The sequence below is a fragment of the Chelonoidis abingdonii genome, chromosome 20, assembly GCF_003597395.2.
Source record: "Chelonoidis abingdonii isolate Lonesome George chromosome 20, CheloAbing_2.0, whole genome shotgun sequence".
Taxonomy (NCBI): domain Eukaryota; kingdom Metazoa; phylum Chordata; order Testudines; family Testudinidae; genus Chelonoidis; species Chelonoidis abingdonii.
Genome location: NC_133788.1, coordinates 12,031,047 through 12,049,103, shown reverse-complemented (window position 1 = coordinate 12,049,103; position 18,057 = coordinate 12,031,047). Strand labels below are relative to the sequence as shown.

The 18,057-nt window shown below is 40.2% G+C and overlaps 1 protein-coding gene across 8 annotated transcripts in view; it reads right to left on the bottom strand.

Annotated features, from left to right (window-relative positions):
• The window catches only part of TPST1 (tyrosylprotein sulfotransferase 1), a 63,656-nt gene extending 47,660 nt beyond the window's left edge, over positions 1-15,996 (bottom strand). For 4 of the 8 annotated variants that reach the window (XR_012657308.1, XR_012657307.1, XR_012657309.1 and 1 more), the window contains exons 1-2: positions 15,797-15,838; positions 2,790-2,818 (exon numbers count right to left, since the gene is read on the bottom strand). The gene's annotated coding sequence lies outside the window, so the exon portion shown is untranslated. Of the gene's footprint in view, positions 1-2,789; positions 2,819-15,796 lie in introns of all 8 variants that reach the window. The other 4 variants (XM_075073912.1, XM_075073913.1, XR_012657310.1 and 1 more) reach the window with 3 other exon arrangements.
• Positions 15,997-18,057: the final 2,061 nt, after the last annotated feature.

Below are 18,057 nucleotides of genomic sequence, written 5' to 3'. Positions count from 1 at the left end.
AAACGATTGTCTGCTGCTTTCACAAAGGGAGGGGTGAGGCTGTACCCAGAACCACCCGCGACAATGATTTCTGCCCCATCAGGCACTGGCCTCTCAACCCGGAATTCCAAGGGGCGGGGGAGACTGGGAACTATGGGATAGCTACGGAACAGCTACCCACAGTGCACCACTCTAGAAATCGACACTAGCCATGGACCGTGGACGCACACTATCGAAGTAACGTGCCTAGTATGGACGCTCATATTCGACTTTATAATATCAATTTTATGAGACCGATTTTAGCTAATTCGATATTATCCCGTAGTGTAGACGTGGCCTCAGAGAGAATGCCTTTTAAAGATGTACACTCCAGAACACATTCTTCTCCAGATTATAATTTTAAGGAAGGTCAAATTTTAAACCTAAAACAGTATAAATAAAATTGTTCACTGATATAAAGTCTGTCATCTAAGGATCTTAAGATGCTTTAGCTTTAAAGTCTTGCAGTATCTCTGAAGCAAGAATTGTTATCTCAATTTTAAAGAAGGGGAAAATGGTGCAGAGAGGTTACATGATTTGCCCAACGTCACAAAGTGTGTCAACAGCAAAACTAGAGATTGAATCCAGGGCCAACATTTTAAAAAACAGGAGATTAAAGTCTGGCTCTTAAATCTATATTTTAGGCACTTGTCCAGTTTACAAAAATGCTGAGACCACAGCAGCTTTTACTGAGGTCAGTGGGATAGAGATAGGCTGATTGTACTGAAACTGACTGAGTCCAATCGGGTTGATCATAGCATCATAGAAATATAGGGCTGGAAGGGACCTAGAGAGGTCATCAAGTCCAGCCCCCTGCACTGAGGCAGGACCAAATAAACCTAACTATCCCTGACAGGTGTTTGTCCAACCTGTTCTTAAAACCTCCAATAATAGGCTTCCAAGGAAGGCTGTGGAATCCCCATTTCCAAGCTTAACTACACTTATAGTTAGAAAGGCTTTCCTAATCTCTCATGTAAATCCCTCTTGCGGCAGATTAAGCCCATTTCTCCATGTCCACTGAAGGTAGGACAAGAAGAACAATTGATCATTGTCCTCTTTATAACAGCCTTTAACATATTTGAAGTGTGTTAACAGGTCCCCCATCAGTCTTCCATTCTCAAGACTAAACACTCCCATTTTTAAAAAAATCTTTCCTCATAGGTCAAGTTTTCTAAACCTTTTATCATTTTGTTGTTCTACTCTAGACCCTCTCCAATTTGTTCAGACCTTTCCTAATTGTGTCATCCGGAACTGGACACAGTACTCCAGCTGACACCTCACAATGCCAAGTAGAGATGGGCAATTACTTCCTAGGTCTTACATGCAACATTCCTGTTCAAACATCTGTAGCCCAGTTGGCCAGTTTACCTGTATTATATTAATTGCTTTGTTATTCTGCTTTATAATATTTAGTAGTAATGCAAGGAACCTACAGGCTTTTATCCTGTAAGATCTGGCTTTAGTAAACAGTGTGAGGCTTGAGGCCGATAACCTTTGGCATAGATAAACTTAAATAACTCATAAGTTATAGTGAACTAAAAGTATCATGCAAGGGGGAGAATTTTGTCCAAAATACTGACATCAGCCACCCACAGAACACAGCTGACCCCAGCACAAAAGATAGCTGACACTAGTGTCTGGAAAGTTCCGGACAGAATCTCCAACCACAAAGCTGCCATGACAGTAAATTGACGTGTATGCTAATAGAGTAACATCATACATATACTACCCTATAGAAAATGGACACCTTAAGGGGAGGAAATACAAATAAGGATCTCTATTGAATATGCATTGGCCATGGCAGCGTTAGCCTAATCCACTATAAAACTAACATCCCGGGGCAACAGACAGGCTGAAAAATGTAGACCTTGACAAGGACCAGAATAACTGCCACCGGGGAAGATGAGAATGATAACGGTGATAAAGATAATGGTTAAGTATAAAAGATCAGGGTGTAAGTATGCACATCCAAATGTACTTTCTATATTATCTATATCTGCTTTGTTAAGTTTAAGTGTGTGTATAATCTTTGCTAAATTAATAAATCATACATATATATATAGAAAGAGATCCTACAGAGTAAGCGTTGCATCTGTGCACATTGGGGTTCCCAAATTATATGATAATTTTACAATAATCTTACTGGGCCTATCTTGGAACAAAAACCTGCTAATCCTCAAGTTACAATTATATTTACCCAACTTTGGGTCAGGCTACACACCCGAACATGATATGTCTTCTTTTGCAACTGCATCACATAGTTGATTCATATTCAATTTGTCATCTACTATAACACCCAGATTCTTTTCAGCAGTAATAGCACCTAGCCAGTTATTCCCCATTTTGTAGTTGTGCACTTGATGTTTTCTTCCCAAGTGTAGTACATTTTCCACTTGTCTTTACTGAAGTTCATGTTGTTGATTTCAGACCAATTCTCCAATTTGTCAAGGTCCTTTTGAATTCTAATCCTGTCATCCAGAGTGCCTGCAACCCCTCCCATCTTGGAGCCATCCACAAATTTTATAAACACACTCTCCACTCCATTATCCAAGTCTTTAATGAAAATATTGACTAGTATTGGACCCAGGACAGATCCCTCCAGGATCCTACTAGGTAAGCCTCTCTCATGACAGAACCATTGATAACTATTCAGAGTACAGTCTTTCAATCAGTTGTACACCCACCTTATAGTAATTCCATCTATTTCTAATTTCCTTAGTTTGTTACATGAATCAAAAGTCTTATTAAAAATCAAGATACATCATATTTACCGTTTTCCCCATTCATCAGGCCAGTAATCCTGTCAAAGAAGGAAAATAGGTCAGTTTGCATGATTTCTTCTTGGCAAACACATTCTGGCTATTTCTTATAACCCTATTATTCTCTAGATGTTTACAAATTGATGGTTTAATAATTTACTCCACTACCCTTCCAGAAGTTAGTCTAACTGGTTTCTAATTCCCTAGATCCTCTTTGTTCCCCTTTTTAAAGATAATTTTTTGGTGAACCTACTGTTTCTGCTATCCTAAAATATTCTGCTGCTGGTGCCAAAGCAAACTCTGGATCTTTATACCATAAGGAGGAACACAATTTTTCCATCAAAATGCAAAGTTACTGGTAAAAGATTTCCTGTATTAGAATCTGCTGCTCAACAGCACTGGACTCTTGGAGGAAGTAGCTGGCCTGAAGACCTGAGTATTACTGTCAAATTTCAAACATGGTTAAAAAATAATATACCTTAACTGAGACTTAAGGAACACTTGTTCTTCTCCAGTGCTGAAATAGCTCACATCACCAATATGAATTGCACATGTTTTTAATTTTAAAGAGCTCTAAACACTGATGTACTGCCAACATTTTAATGACTGTCTCCCTCACAAATTTTCCACATTAGTCAGCAATACTTGTGACTTACCCTGAATAAAGTGTTCCCCAAAACATTCCCCCATTAAAACCCAACCACTGGCCGACTACCTCTTGACCCACTAGGTATTCTCTTCCCCAGCATCTGAGTTAGGTCAATCCCCTTCCTGGGAGCTGTTCCTGACAGATAGATCAGTGGCAACAAATGGTAACAGGCAAGTCTCCTGTATCCCTGGCTCAAATATCAAATAATATTTGTACAAATATAAAATACTTGAAGTTTTTCAGTTTGTGAATAAACCCCACGAATTTCACTGCACATTTTAGGGGGCTGACCTCAAACAGTAGCAGCCTAAGAAAGAACAAACAATCTTGACATTCAAAATTTCCTGCACAACTTTTATTCTAACTGAAAATACAGATCAGCAACTCAAATGAGCTGACAAAAGCCTTGGTGAGCTGTCAATGATTCAATAAACCAAAGCAATAGAAATGAAAGTACTCAGTAAAGTTACCTTAGCAACAAAAACTGAATTTAAGACCAGCATCAATAATGATATGAAACTTTGTTTCAATCACACAGTTTGTTATGTGTATATAATGCTACAACTGGATAAGCATTTCCTAAAGCCACACATGAAAAGTTAACACGCCTAACTGGTAACTCAGATGACTGACTCCTTTTGTGCACGCTAGATCACTAATCTAGCATGCCCTGGGTTTTGATCAGCTTGTGATATTACAAAAAAGATGCAATAATCAAAACCGACGAGAGTTAGTGCTTATAACATTTAAAGTAAGTTAACAACCAAAAAATAAATGAAAAATTCTTCATCTTGGAATTCAATAGTGTCTTATGTATGACCTATGTGGAGCACACTGGCTTGGTTTGCTTTTTTCGTTATTTAACTTTACTGTTATTGTTTTATGTAAAATATAAGCCTACAATGAAACATATAAATACATACACAAGACAGAAATAGCAAACAAACAACAAATTTCAACATTTGCAAAAACCTATAAAACAAAATTAAAAAAGGAACCCATAGAGATCATGCAGGGTATCAATTATTAAAGAGACTAAATAGATAAATATGTAAGAACATTACCTACGAGTATTAGGGACTGATATATACTAAATTCCAAAAGTATGCAATAGTTTCATGTGCGACCAGACATTCTCATTTTTTCCAAGCATTTCTATTACAGTAATTTTTTCCCACTAATGCAGCAGTAGAGAGCTCACTAAGCCAGTCTGTGTATGAGGAAGGAATTGCTCATTTCCATTTTTTCAAAGTAACCTTTTTGGCCACTAAAAGAGTCACTGCAATCCATTTCTCTGTGTTAACTGGTAACACCAACTCATCCAGCATTGCTAAAATACACAAGCTTGGAGAATGGAAGATAGTGAGACATTTTTTGAGACCAGAGCCATGCATTTTTTGACAGGTATAGAGGACATGTGCAAAGTTGGCATGTTGCTATTGACATGACAAGCAAGGCTGATTTTTATTCTACATAAATTGCATGATAAACATATTTATTTGAGCAAAGAGTGAGGGAGAGCCCTTGAAAGGCAATAAGTTAATGATATAAGTCAATCTTGGGCAGATATTCATTTTCGCTACTTCTATTCTACCCAGTACCAACAGAGGGAGGAGACGCCACCTCTCTACATCCTTGGAAATTTCTATATACTATATATTTACAGAAACAATTTTGGGAAGATTAGGACTAATCTTAACACTTAAGTTTTTTGCTCCCATTTCAAATACGCGTGATGCTGAAAATGAGAAGGATCTGATCTTTGGACTTATTCATTGCTTGTGATTTATTCCTGTTAATGCAAAAACCAGAGAACTTTCCAAAAACAACTACATTCAATAATGATGGGTTTGATGAACATGGATTCTTCAATAATAAAAAAGTCACCAGGATCTAAATGGATTTTGTATTCTTTCATTTATAGGTCACACCTTAAACGGCTAAGTGCTGATATATGTACACTGCCAGTCATTCACAAGAGATTTAAGAGGGGGCAATAAGAGTGGACAGCCCTGTCATATCCCTCTTTCTTGTTGAAATATGAGAGAAATACTTCCATTAGTTGATAGTGAAGCGAGGGGAGAGTTGTACAATATACTGACCCATTCAGGAATATTAGTCAAAATGCAATTTTTTTTTAGGACAGTCATTAGTTAAGGCCATTCAACCCTACCAAAAGCTCTCTCTGCATCTAGAGATAAGGGAACATCTGAGCTGGATCAAGCATGTGATTTTTCTTGTATCAGCAGCAGCCAATCTTCCTTTAATGAACATGGGATGATGGTGTTCAGTCATGTTGCTACAATTTTTGCTATTACTTTGCAATCTGTGTTCAACAGAGATACGGGGCAGAACTTGCCACTGTTATAGCCATCTTTGTTCTTCTTTAATATGGAAGTAATTAAAGCAGTTCTCATTTCACAAGACATGGTTCCTTTTTGAAATGTTTCAGTGAAGACCTTTTAAAGAACAGAAGATAGCTGATTACACTGTTTTCTAGAAATCAGCCAGAAAGCCATCCACCCCAGTGGCCTTGCCAGAATTCATATTTTTTAAAGCCTGTTCAACCTCTTGTGTTGCGCAAGCTTTGTCCATAAACAATACTTGTTCAGCAGTCAGGGTATTAAAAGGTAGGTCTTCAACAAAATGATCAAATTTATTAGAACTAAATTGGTTGTCTGATTTATATAAAGCTTGATATAAATAATCAATTTAAGTAATTCTGCCAGTTCAAGGATGCACTCCCATCTTTTTGTAATAAGGAAGAAATATTCTTGTTGGCTAGTTCCATTTCAAGTTTTCTGGCAAGCAGTTTACCAGCTTTATCTCCCCATTCATAATATCTTTGTTTAACCCTGTTGAGTGTAAATTCAACTTGGCTGGATAAGCATTAATTATATTTATGTTACATGTTGATTAGAGAGCATGGGAGGTTTTCATTAATTTGGTCAGTCTTGCACATTCTCTGCAACTCATCTATTTTGTTGGCCAGAGTCTCTAATAACGTGAGTCTCTCTCTCCTCTTCTGGGAGGCATGCTTTAATGCATTCACCTTTTACGGTAGCTTTCAGAGCTTCCCAAGATATGTTATCTTAGGTAACTGAGCGCTTATTTTCTTGTATGAAGTTAGAGATGACTGAATCAACTATGGAACAAAATTTTGCATCTCTTAGTAGCAGTGTTCCATTTCCTCCTATAAGATTTTAATCATGTGTATGTAACCAGCATCTACGGATAATTGGAGCATGATCTGAAGTTACTATATTATCAATAGTTACTTCAAGGCATGCTGGAATCTGTTCCGAAGACAAGACTAAAGTGAGTTCTGGAGTAAAATGAATGTACTGTACAGAAATATGTATAGGCACACTCTTCAGGGTGTCTCAGTCACCGCATATCTTTTAAATCAAGTTCATTCATTAATAACAAGGGATAGCCAACTGTGCTTTGAGAGCAGCCGCGCATGTAATTAGATTTGTCCAGATGTCTATCTAGCATAGTACTCCAATCACCACCAAGTATTGCAGGAATGTCTTTTTTATTCAAAAGAATGTCTGCAATGTCTTTGAAAAATTCAGAATTATCTCCACTTGGATTGTAAATACTTCCTAGAATTAACTATTTTGAGTCGAAACAACCTTCAAGAAGAAGGCATCTTCCTTCACAACCAGACCAAGACTGTATACATTAAGAAGTTATATTTTTACAAAATAAGACGGATGTGCCTCTGCTCTTAGAATTCAATGATGAAAGATACTCAACAGCTATCAGCATCTATTTCTCCTAGATGAGTTTCCTGCAATAAACCTACATGGCACTTTTTTGGTCTGAGGAATCTCAGGATTTTAATTCTTTTAGAAAGTTGATTAGGTCCCCTCACATTCCAAGAGAGCACACTAAGAAAATTCATGGCAAAGAAATATAACCTTATTCTAAAGATACTTATTTCCCCGTTAATATTGTAAAACCGCATTTCTAGGATACGGTCCGTACTTGTACATATTAGATACTGGTTAATTTTGAAAAAATTTATGCCTTCAATTGAGCCGCTAGGGGCATCAGATATACAAAAACATCTATAGTTAAATATCATGTGTCTTCCAAAGTATATTTTTAACAGAAAACAAAAAAAATTAACAGACTTAAAGCAAGCCAGTGATGGCTTCAATTCCATCTGCTCCTCCCCTCCCTATGTTATACTTAATAATAATCTAAATATCTCTAAAAGCAAAAATATATTTTAAGTCAAATATTACCCAGTAAATACCACTGGTATTATAGAACATGTACAATATATTCTTATGTACTGAAATTTTGATGTATATATACATACACATATATGTGTGTGTGTATATAGAGACAGAAAGACTCATTACATGTACATTCACGATTTGATAAATCAATTAGCAGAAAATCTAAATATGAAAATATAATGTAAAATATTTCATATTCACAGCATGCCAAATGTCCTGCACAAACTGAATAACTAGTGCTATTTAAGGTTTAGATTATAGTCTAATTTACATGTCAGGAGTACTGATTGTCCCAAGGGACTTCTGGTTATCATAATATGAACCATCAGAGGCATTAGTTTGCGGTAAGTGTTTCCAACTGGAATATTTATAGAAAACCCTCGTATACATCAAGCCTACTGCAGAATATATTCCACAATTTTTGCTGAAACTTGCAGAGCCTGTTTTAACTCTCTCCCCTGTAATCCTAGCCACACTTTGTACTTTTGTCCAGAAGTACAAGTAAATGAATTTATTCACAGAGAGCATTAGAGCCATGAATCCACCACAGGGGATGCTAACAAAGCAGACCGAGTGATTAATTCTCTCACATTCAACATACTGAATATATCTAAAAATATGAAGTCAGTTAAATTCTATACAGTCATGAACTCAGCCACAGTAAGTGGTTACACCAGCAAAGTCCAGTACATGGCACGTTAATGTTAGTAGGATAACAATACTTCACTTCCCACTGTATTACACTGGAACAATTAAAAAAAAAAAATGTCCTTGTTTAAGAAAAGTGGAGCTGCCGGTGCTCACTATAGCATTTAAGCAGTCCAGTACATTTTAAAATTCAAACCTGAGTTAGGAGAAAGGAGCAAGTGAGCGTCAAGTTTAATCCTTTGCTATAGCTACTGTTTGGCCACAGAAAACTTTCTAGAAAGGTGAACAAACAGGGGAACAGCATTGCTACTGCCCTTCTAAAGAAGGCATCAAATATTCTGGAACCGTTAGCTTGTCCTCCACTTCCTTCTCTTGAACCTCTGGCTCAAATTCCGATAACTGGACCTCTTCCCAAAAAGACAAACTGGAGTTGTACTCATGGGTGCCAAGTTTATACAGTTTTTGGTGATGCTCAGAACAGAGCGATCCCATCCATAGGACAGATTGGGGCAACCGCCCTGAGCCCCATGCTTTGGGGGGCACGTGGAATCCAGGACAGCCCAGGAAGATAGCAGCAGCAGCGACCCACCCCCAGCCCACCCCTGCTCTGCCCCCATTCCACCTCTTCCTCCAAGCCCCCGCCCTGCCTCTTTCTGGCTTCTGCCCCCTCCCACGAGCGACACCAGGAGCCAGCAGGGTGGAGCGGAATGTGGCCATGTCACTTGCTGCTGTTGCCAGCACTGGCCCCCCTGGGCCCTGTGTCCTCCTGAAGTGCAGCAAGCCCAAAAATTGGTGGAGCGAGGCCCATGTTCCTAAATATTGGTGGAGCATGGGCACCACAGGCCCATATAACTCGCCACCTATGACTGTTTAGATTTCTATGGGTTTTATCTTCCTTTTCCTGAGTGGTATGCCTCATAGTTTTTGGCCAAAGTGCTTCTGAAGAGAATTGCTGGGAGGAAGTTTTGCCATATAACATCTGGCTTTGTTTCATCAGGCCATCAAGCCTTTGGTCATTTTCCCTGGAGCCTGTTCATTCCCTTGATATGACTCAGATAAAGGGGACAGACAGATAGGTGAACAATGACTAGTTTCTCCCTCAGCAGGTATAGATAATTCAAGATAGCTTTCCCTGTTCTGGGCAGTTCTTTGGTTTATGTCTCCGCCTATTAGATTTCCACTTCAACTATGAAGGAAAAATAGGGCTCTCCAACTTCTCTGAGGATTTACTTTTGTCTTGGAAAACCTTCTACCCCACACACTCTAAAGTTTGGCTTTCCTTTTTAGAAAGAGGTCTTCCCCTTGCTCCTTAGTTTCTTGGCCTGTGTCTCTGACGAACAACAGGGCTTGCTCTTGCTCACAAATCCACATCCCAAAAGGTTACAAATCTCAGCCCTGCAAGGTCTGAGGTCAAGGAGCAGTCCAGAGGTCAAGGAGAAGTCTAGTGACCATTCTGGTAAAGTTAACCTCTGGTACCCAGAGATGTTGAGCTAAACCTGCCAATAGAAGCTGTAAAAGGAGCTAAATAATCTCCTGGTAAAAATACAGCAGAAAGGGGTGGACTGAAAGGATGATGTGGGCCAAGTGGCCCAATTAATTGGTCATTCAGGTCCAAGCTGCTTTCCTACCCTCTCCTCCATGGCCTGGAGCTATGAGAAGAGACTGTTGCCAGCAATGGCTGATGATACATGCCTGGGCAGTTATGTGTTTTCTTCCATCCAACTTACTTCTGCCAGACCTCCTGGGAAGCAGGAGAGGAAATGAGACAGGAACCCCCAGAAGCCTCTGCTTTGCTGACACTTAGTTCTTTGAACCAGCCTGTTACCCTGCTCAACAGAGGGAGGCTTAAGTAATCTCTAGCTGGCTATTGTCTCTGTGGACAGTCCTTGCTTATTTTGCTCAAAGAGCTGAAGCCTATCCAGTCAAATCTGCCTCTAGCTGAGAGAAAAAACATAGAAAAACTGACAGGCTCCTTATCTGCTTAGATAATACCCTTTCTTCCAGTCCTGCCCAGTCCTGCCCTTTGTCCTTCAAGCTGCTACAAAAACCTGTTGTAAAGGATTCTTAAACCTTCCTGTGTAGAACAAAGGTTCTACCCCGCCACCAAATACTCTGTGGGCAGTAGGAAATCAGGCACTACAGAAGTCACTAGACTAATCAATAGGCAAAAAATTACTATCACATTCTTACAGGATATAACAAAAATGTTACCAGGTGGACCAAAATGTCAATTGTATTGAGCTAGGACATCTACAAAGAGTTTAATTACAAGCATTAGCCATTTTAACATGAAGTGAAATACAGGACCGGGACACATTTTCTTCTGCCCACCACACTTCACCCATCCCCAGAATTCATTAAACCAGCTCCAGAGGAAACACATTCATCCAAATTACACTTGGTTTAAACTCAGTCATTTCATTTCTGGAACCTGGCTCTTTATTTCTGTACCTTTGTACAGCCAGCCTTTTGCTTCTCTCTCTTTGGTCCAATTTAGATAATTCTAGCAGTGATACTCTCCTAAAGTACTTTGCCTCAGATCATTACTATTGACTCAGTATTTTCTATAAGGAATCATCCCAACAGTAATACCATTAGGACAGCAAGAAATACTGAAGATCCCGAAGAAATCCCTTTGAAACAAAAACATTTTTGTAATGTTGTTTTTAAATAGGTACCTACAGATATCAGTGGAATTGATTTAGATCAGTGGTTTTCAACCTTTCCAAATTACTGTATTCCTTTCAGGAGTGTGATTCGTCTTGTGTACCCCAAGCTTCACCATACTTAAAAGCTACCCTCTTACAAATAAAACAAACATAAAAATACAAGTGTCACAGCACACTGTTACTGAAAAATGCTGACTCTCTCATTTGTACCATATAATTATAAAATAAATCAATTGGAATATAAATACTGCACTTACATTTCAGTGTATAGTATACAGAGCAGTATAAACAAGTCATCTAAGAAATTTTAGTTTGTACTGACTCCGCTAGTGCTTTTAATGCAGCCTGTTGTAAAACTAGGCAAATATCTAGATGAGCTTATGCCCCCTTGGAAGACTTCTGCATACCCCTGATTGACAACCACTGATCTTGCTTAAACCCATTTCAACAGTAATGAAATGCTAGAAACAATCACATATCTGTATGAGTTTATAGCAACCTTTCCAAAAGGCACACTTAAAGAAAGGGCTTAAATGAATTCCACAGATCCTTTAATTCAACCAGCTGATCTGCCTTTGATTTTTCAAGTATGTTCATTACAAAGAAGAATGTATAGGCAAGTTAACTGAAACAAAATGTTATAGCACTACACTGAGAAGTATTTATTGTACACCACTTAAACCAGCTACACAAATTGCTCCTTTCGAGAAAGGCTCATTTAACAGACCATTCCAATGAGGGACATTATAAACCACTCTTTCCCTTCACTCTGAAAAAATTAATATTTCAGTAGCATTATATATGTACAAAGCACTATACAAACATTAATTCTCATGACATCATTGCGGAGCAGGTAAATACGTATTATCCCAATTTTACAGATTGGGAAACAGAAGCAAAGAAATTAAATAACTTGCCCAAGGTCACAAATCAATACCAGAACCAGAATTAGGAACACAGAGGTCCTGACTTCTAATACTATGCTCAGTCATCCAGAATATATAGTCTCTCCAAGCTCTATGATTGTTTTCATTATATTGTTGTCTCTCCTTTTTCATTTTCTTTCCCCATTTACATGACACTGGCATTTTGTTTACATAAAGGACTAGTACATAGCAATCACTTTAATCCTTAATATAGTTTCCTAGTGAGAAAACTATTCAATTTCCCTCCACACACCCCAAAAAGTGATGGTCTCTTTCCATCACTTTCTTTATGTATTATTCTAATCTTCTAGTTCTCTTACAATATACATAAGAGTATAGATTTGGGACTTGGATCTCTTTTAAGACAAACTTTTCTTAAAATTGTTGAAGTGGTGAGAAAATTGACCACAACTAGAAAAAAGTGAATTAAGTTTTTCCACTGTCAATTTATATCACTGCTGAATTTGAGGTTTCTGTATTGTGGAAGACACACATATATACATTTAATGGCATTTGGCTATTTGCATGTAATTTGCCCCACAACAATCAGATATTGGAGGGACAGTGAAAGGTGCATGTATCACATAGGCTACAGATACATAAAAAGTTAATCAGTGGGTTAAGAACAAAGTAAGACATTTTCCTTTTTTTTTTTTGCTTCAGTTTGTAACTTGGAATATTTCTCCACCATCATTCCTACAATCTGTCATGGTAACAAACCTTACCTTCTACCAACTCTGTGACAACCATTGTTACCTATGGTTATTTGTTCCTGAATATCAAGAGTGAAGAACTAACTCAACTGATGTCTCCATTCAACTACAAAAGTACCAAACAGAGCACCAAACATAAGATTACTGTACTGGGATCAGGGGGAGTTGCCCTTCTCATTTGAAATCAGATAAGCCAATTTAATGAAAATATTTAAGACAAGAATATAACGTGATTTATGATTCAGTTAACTATAGCATTATGTGAGTCTCCGCTATAATTACACATACTTCATATTTTTTATATCTATATCTATATAGATATATATTGCATACTTTCAGGAACATATCTGGTGTTGTGGAACACATTGTTTATGCTTACATTCCAGAAAAAGTTATCAGATTGCATCTTGACACATTAAAACTGTTGCTTACTGCCAATTTAAAAATATATAGAAATATATTTCATATTTTATGTGTGCATCATACACCCCCATATTACATTTGTCCCAACAGTAAACCTGCAATATACCCATTAGCAATGACAGAACTGTAGTTTGTTACATACCTCCCAGGTGCACAACTCTTTCTAATACAGTACCATACAGTTCTATTCTCCTGAAGAAGTTTATTACTTTATTTCGTAAGGGCTGAATTTATATAGTACATTTCCCTGCGTCTGCAGAATAAATTTAACTAATTAGGTCATTTCTAAAGAGATACAAATGACATGAGCAATTTCTGGAATTGTACTGACTTACGCCCACGTAAGTGTAATAGAGCAAAAGATTATTAAACATTTATATACACAAGCTGCCTTTTACATCCCTAACGGATACATTTATACTAACTTCAGATAGTGAAGTAATACCCACAGATCAATATTATATGACAGTCTTCCTACTAAACAGCTTAATTGACAATCTTGGCCAAACAGTCTAAAACACCTCTGCACTTTTAGGATCATGTTAATCAATTTTTATAGGATTTTTTTTCTGATGAGAGTAAGTCACATCTGTCCTATAGATTAAAACCACACGCATAAGACACTGGTTAAAATAAATCAATTTACTTTTAGAGTATTTTTATTATTACTATAATTATTTAGTATCATGTTCTAGGATTCCCTGCCGTATTAACATTAAACTAGCAGAGGTCTTGCAATATACAGGTTAATCAAAGATTTTATAACAATATTTTGTTTTATGTATAATTGTAAAAGTTAAATTCAAAGTTAGAATGACAAGGAAGTATGATTTCTGTCCTGATAAGGAACCAAGAAATAAACAGCTGCTCTGTTTTGGGAATTGTAATTTTAGGAGAGACCTTACAATATTGCTAATTGATAATGTTGGCTCCATAACACAGAAGTAAAGCTCCTATAATTGATGTGATTCTCCAAATGACCCAAGTTACTAACTGTATCTTCCATCTTTCCTCCCCCTAAGTATCTGACAGCTATGGAAAGGTAGCATCACTGAATTCCATTCTCCTGCCTGTGTCAACATGCTGTGTAAAATTCAGATTCAATGGGAAAAACCAGTTCTACAGAAAACAAACAGAGCCACTAGGAGGCCAAACTCTGTTAGAAAATCCTTTGCATTTCTGCTAATACTGGAAGCAGTTTCTAATGGTTGATCACAGCCTTTTCTGAAAGGAAAGAAATAGTTGTAAAGTTGAAAGCCCTTTTCAGTTAGGTCAGTAAAGGAAGGATAGTGTCCACACATATGTATGATGAAATTTACAAAGCTTTATTAGCATAATGCTAGTAAATGGAGAACATGCATATACTATAATCTATGTGCATACAAGACACAATACACAACAGGGCATTCCTACTACAAATCATCAACTTCCAGAAAGCCTTATTTTATCATTTAAGATGGAATGTTTGCCCAGCATGGTCCTTACAGTTACTCAGCAATGGAGCTCTGGCTCTTGTTTCTACAAAGAAATATACAATCAAATTGTTTAAACTTTTCCTGCTATGAAATTGTTTTGTTCAGCAAATAATAAATACACAGTTATATAACATTTTCTTCCAATGCAAAAGAGCAATCACCTACTGTAGAAAGAGTTCATAGCACCACCTATATTTCCAAACAGTGCGCAGACAAAGGTTGGCTGTCAAAGGCAAACAGAGACACAGAGCAAGCAGCAGGATTCCCAGCCACCGCAACAACTGACACTCATGTATTTTGTTTGGATGAAATGCTGTCAGCCCCATATGGCCCAAAAGAGAAATGGGGAGAGCAGAAGGTTAATGGCAGGGGCTGAAAGAGGAAGTGTCAGAGAGAAGGGGAAGGGAGGGCAGAATCTAATGAGGGAAGACCGGAGGTGGGGCTAAAATGGGATTTGGAGATATGAGGAAGGGGGCTCGGTCATGGTGGGGCAACGGAGGAATGATTCAATCGTGGGGGGGGGGGGGGGGATCAGTTTGGGGGACCAAAGGGGGGGGTGGGGGCTGGGTCATGGGCATCTGAGGCTGCTCGTGGGGAATGGGTCATATGGGGGCACAAAAGGGGGTGGCCGGGATAATGAATCACAGGACAAACCGGGCGGACTGTGGGGAAATCGGTTATGGGGCAAGCAATGAGAACAGGCACGGGGCTGGCTCAAGGAATAATGGTCACGTTTGGGGAGCAGGGCTTGGCTCTGGGGGAAGGGTTGAGGGCACAATGGGGAGGCAGGTAATGGGCGGCTGGCTCAGAAATAATGGTCATGTGGGGACGGGGCTGCTCAAGGGGGAAGGGGTATAGGGGCACAATGGGGGGATGACCGGAATGAAAAGTTCAAGGGAGCAAGGCTGACTCGGGGGAAATGGTCAGGGGCACAATGGGAGCATGGGTCAGGGGGGCGCTGGCCTCGGGAAATGAGGGTCATGGAGGGGAGCGGGGCCTGCTCAAGGGAAGGGTCATGGGGTACAGATGGGGAACAGGTGCTCAGGGGGGGCTGGCCTCGGGAATGAAGGGAATCATGGGAGGGAGCCGGCTGGCTTCGGAGGGAAAAGGGTCAGGGGCATACAATGGGCGAGCAGGCGTCACGAGGCCGCTGGGTCTCGGGAATAAGCGTCACCGGAGGAAACCGGGGGGAGCTGCGGAAAGGGGAGGGAGAGTAGGGGTCCCGGGGGGGTCCCCCCCCCCCCCGCGCGGTCAGCTCCTCACCTGCGCTGCGCCGGGAAGGAGACGGGAGGCGGGACGGAGGGAGGCGGCTGGGTCATGGCTCCGGCTCCTGCTGCTGCCGCCGCCACTACCTCCTCCCTCGCCGAGGCCGGGCCGCCGCCGCCGCTCCCAGCCAGCACCATCGCCGAGGGGAGCACCCGGCGCTGCCCGCTCCTGCCCCTCAGCCCGCCGCGCTACTCCCCCCGGCGGAGCCCGGCGCCTGCCGCTGCCATGGAAATCACAAACACGCCCTGATTGGCCATTCTACGGGCCGGAGCCGGTTTGTGTCGCGGACGCTGATTGGCCAATCTATGGATTGACAGCTGGTCGGGAGGGGCTCCAGGGGGCGTGGGCGTGGCTCCGGCTCCATGGAGCGTGGGAGGAGTACGGGCACATCTGTACCAGTGTGAACAACTGGATCTGGATTTAACAGCTGGATACATTTCTCGATTTGGATGAATGCCCAAGAAAACAGCTGCATGTGAGTGGAACACCTGGTTGCAGCTTGGGCTTTGGAGCATGCACCTCACTGCACCTGTTTGAACAGCTGGTTTTGTCAAAGTCATTTAGATTTAGAGCAACAGCTAGGTCAACATCTGGCCATGATGTAACAGCTGAATAAGCAGCTGGATTTGAGCTTGCCGGGATGAATATCTAAGGAAACACCTGGGTCTAGGTGACCACCTAGACACCTGTCACAATTATTATGGACAGGGATAAAGCATACAGGCAAATGACTATGGTGAAAAATATCTAGAATTTGATGCCAGCATTTAAATTTGGACACACATATGAATCAACATGTAGGTAAACAGTTTGGACTGAAGAGCTTGTGTATGAATAGATATCAAAACATTACCTAACTTTGCCAGCTACTTCAGACCTTGTTAAATACGCCCTCCTGTGATAATCACATAATATATGCTTATACAGTGCTTCTCATTCCAAAAGATCCCAAAATGTTTAAAACATAAACATATGGGAAGCTGTATAAGTAGCATATGGCACGTGTACAGCAATCACTTCACCTATCACAATACTGAAATTAACTCACTTCTGAACTGCTCATTCATTTTTATTTTTTCACAAAAGGTTTTTCACTTCACAGAAAGGTGCTAGAGTAAATGTCACCCCAGGAGCACTAATCCTGAACTGCCAGGAACTAATCTTGGAAAAATATGTTCCAGTATGCTAAAAAAAATTATAGACAAATTGCCTATTACTGTGATGTCTAGAATGTTTGAATCCCAGTGTTGCACGGAAATAACGGATAGTATGACAAAGGTTTTCACCTACTTTAAATATACCCACACCAACTCTACAACTCTGTGCTACCACATCCGAAGAAGAAAGTTATAATGTGTGCTTGAGTTACAAGAATCTTTAAGAAAGTGTAAGAGCTCCAACCACAGAAACCACAAGTAAATAGATACTTATGAACTCCAAACAGAATGCGCTGCCTGGCTAGGATATTGCCAAGCTCACAATCACTCAGGGCTGCCCAGAGGGGGGGGGCAAGTGGGGCAATTTGCCCCGGGGCCCCACAGGGGCCCCGTGAGCCCTGGCCCGGTGGCAGTCCAGATCTTCAAACAGCATTTCAGCAGCGGGGGGCCCTTAAGTCGCTCCAGGTCTTCGGCAGAACTGAAGGGCCCCTCGCCGCCGAAATGCCGCCGCAGACCCGGACCGCCGCCAGGTGAGTACAAACACTGCAGCTCCCCCGCTTTGCCCCAGGCCCCCTGAATTCTCTGGGCTACCCTGCAATCACTTAATTACAGGAACAGGATAGGCAGGTGAAAAAAGTCTAAAGCTTAGAATTCCATTGTATGGATTTGCTGTTGGGTCTTGCCTGGAAAAAGGAAAGTTTGCAAAGGGCATTGAATGCTTCTCTTCCAAATGTTCCACAGGTGATGCATAAATCAGATGTGAAAAACTTCGCAGAACAAACAGCCCTTTTGAGCAGTCCATTTCTAAGCATAGTGCAATAATGGGTGGATGAGATTAAAAGGATACACAAATAAACTTTCTTAGAAATCTGGTATAAGCAAGAGTATAAGAGAACTGGTATAAGAGAGCTTAATTCCATCATAAATAGGGCCCTACCAAATTCACAGTCCATTTTGGTCAATTTCAAGGTCATAGGATTTTTAAAATTGTAAATTTCATGATTTCAGCTACTTAAATCTGAAATTTCATAGTGGTATAATTGTGGGGTCCCAACCGAAAAGGAGTTGTGGGAGGGGTCACAAGGTTATTGTAGGGGGGGG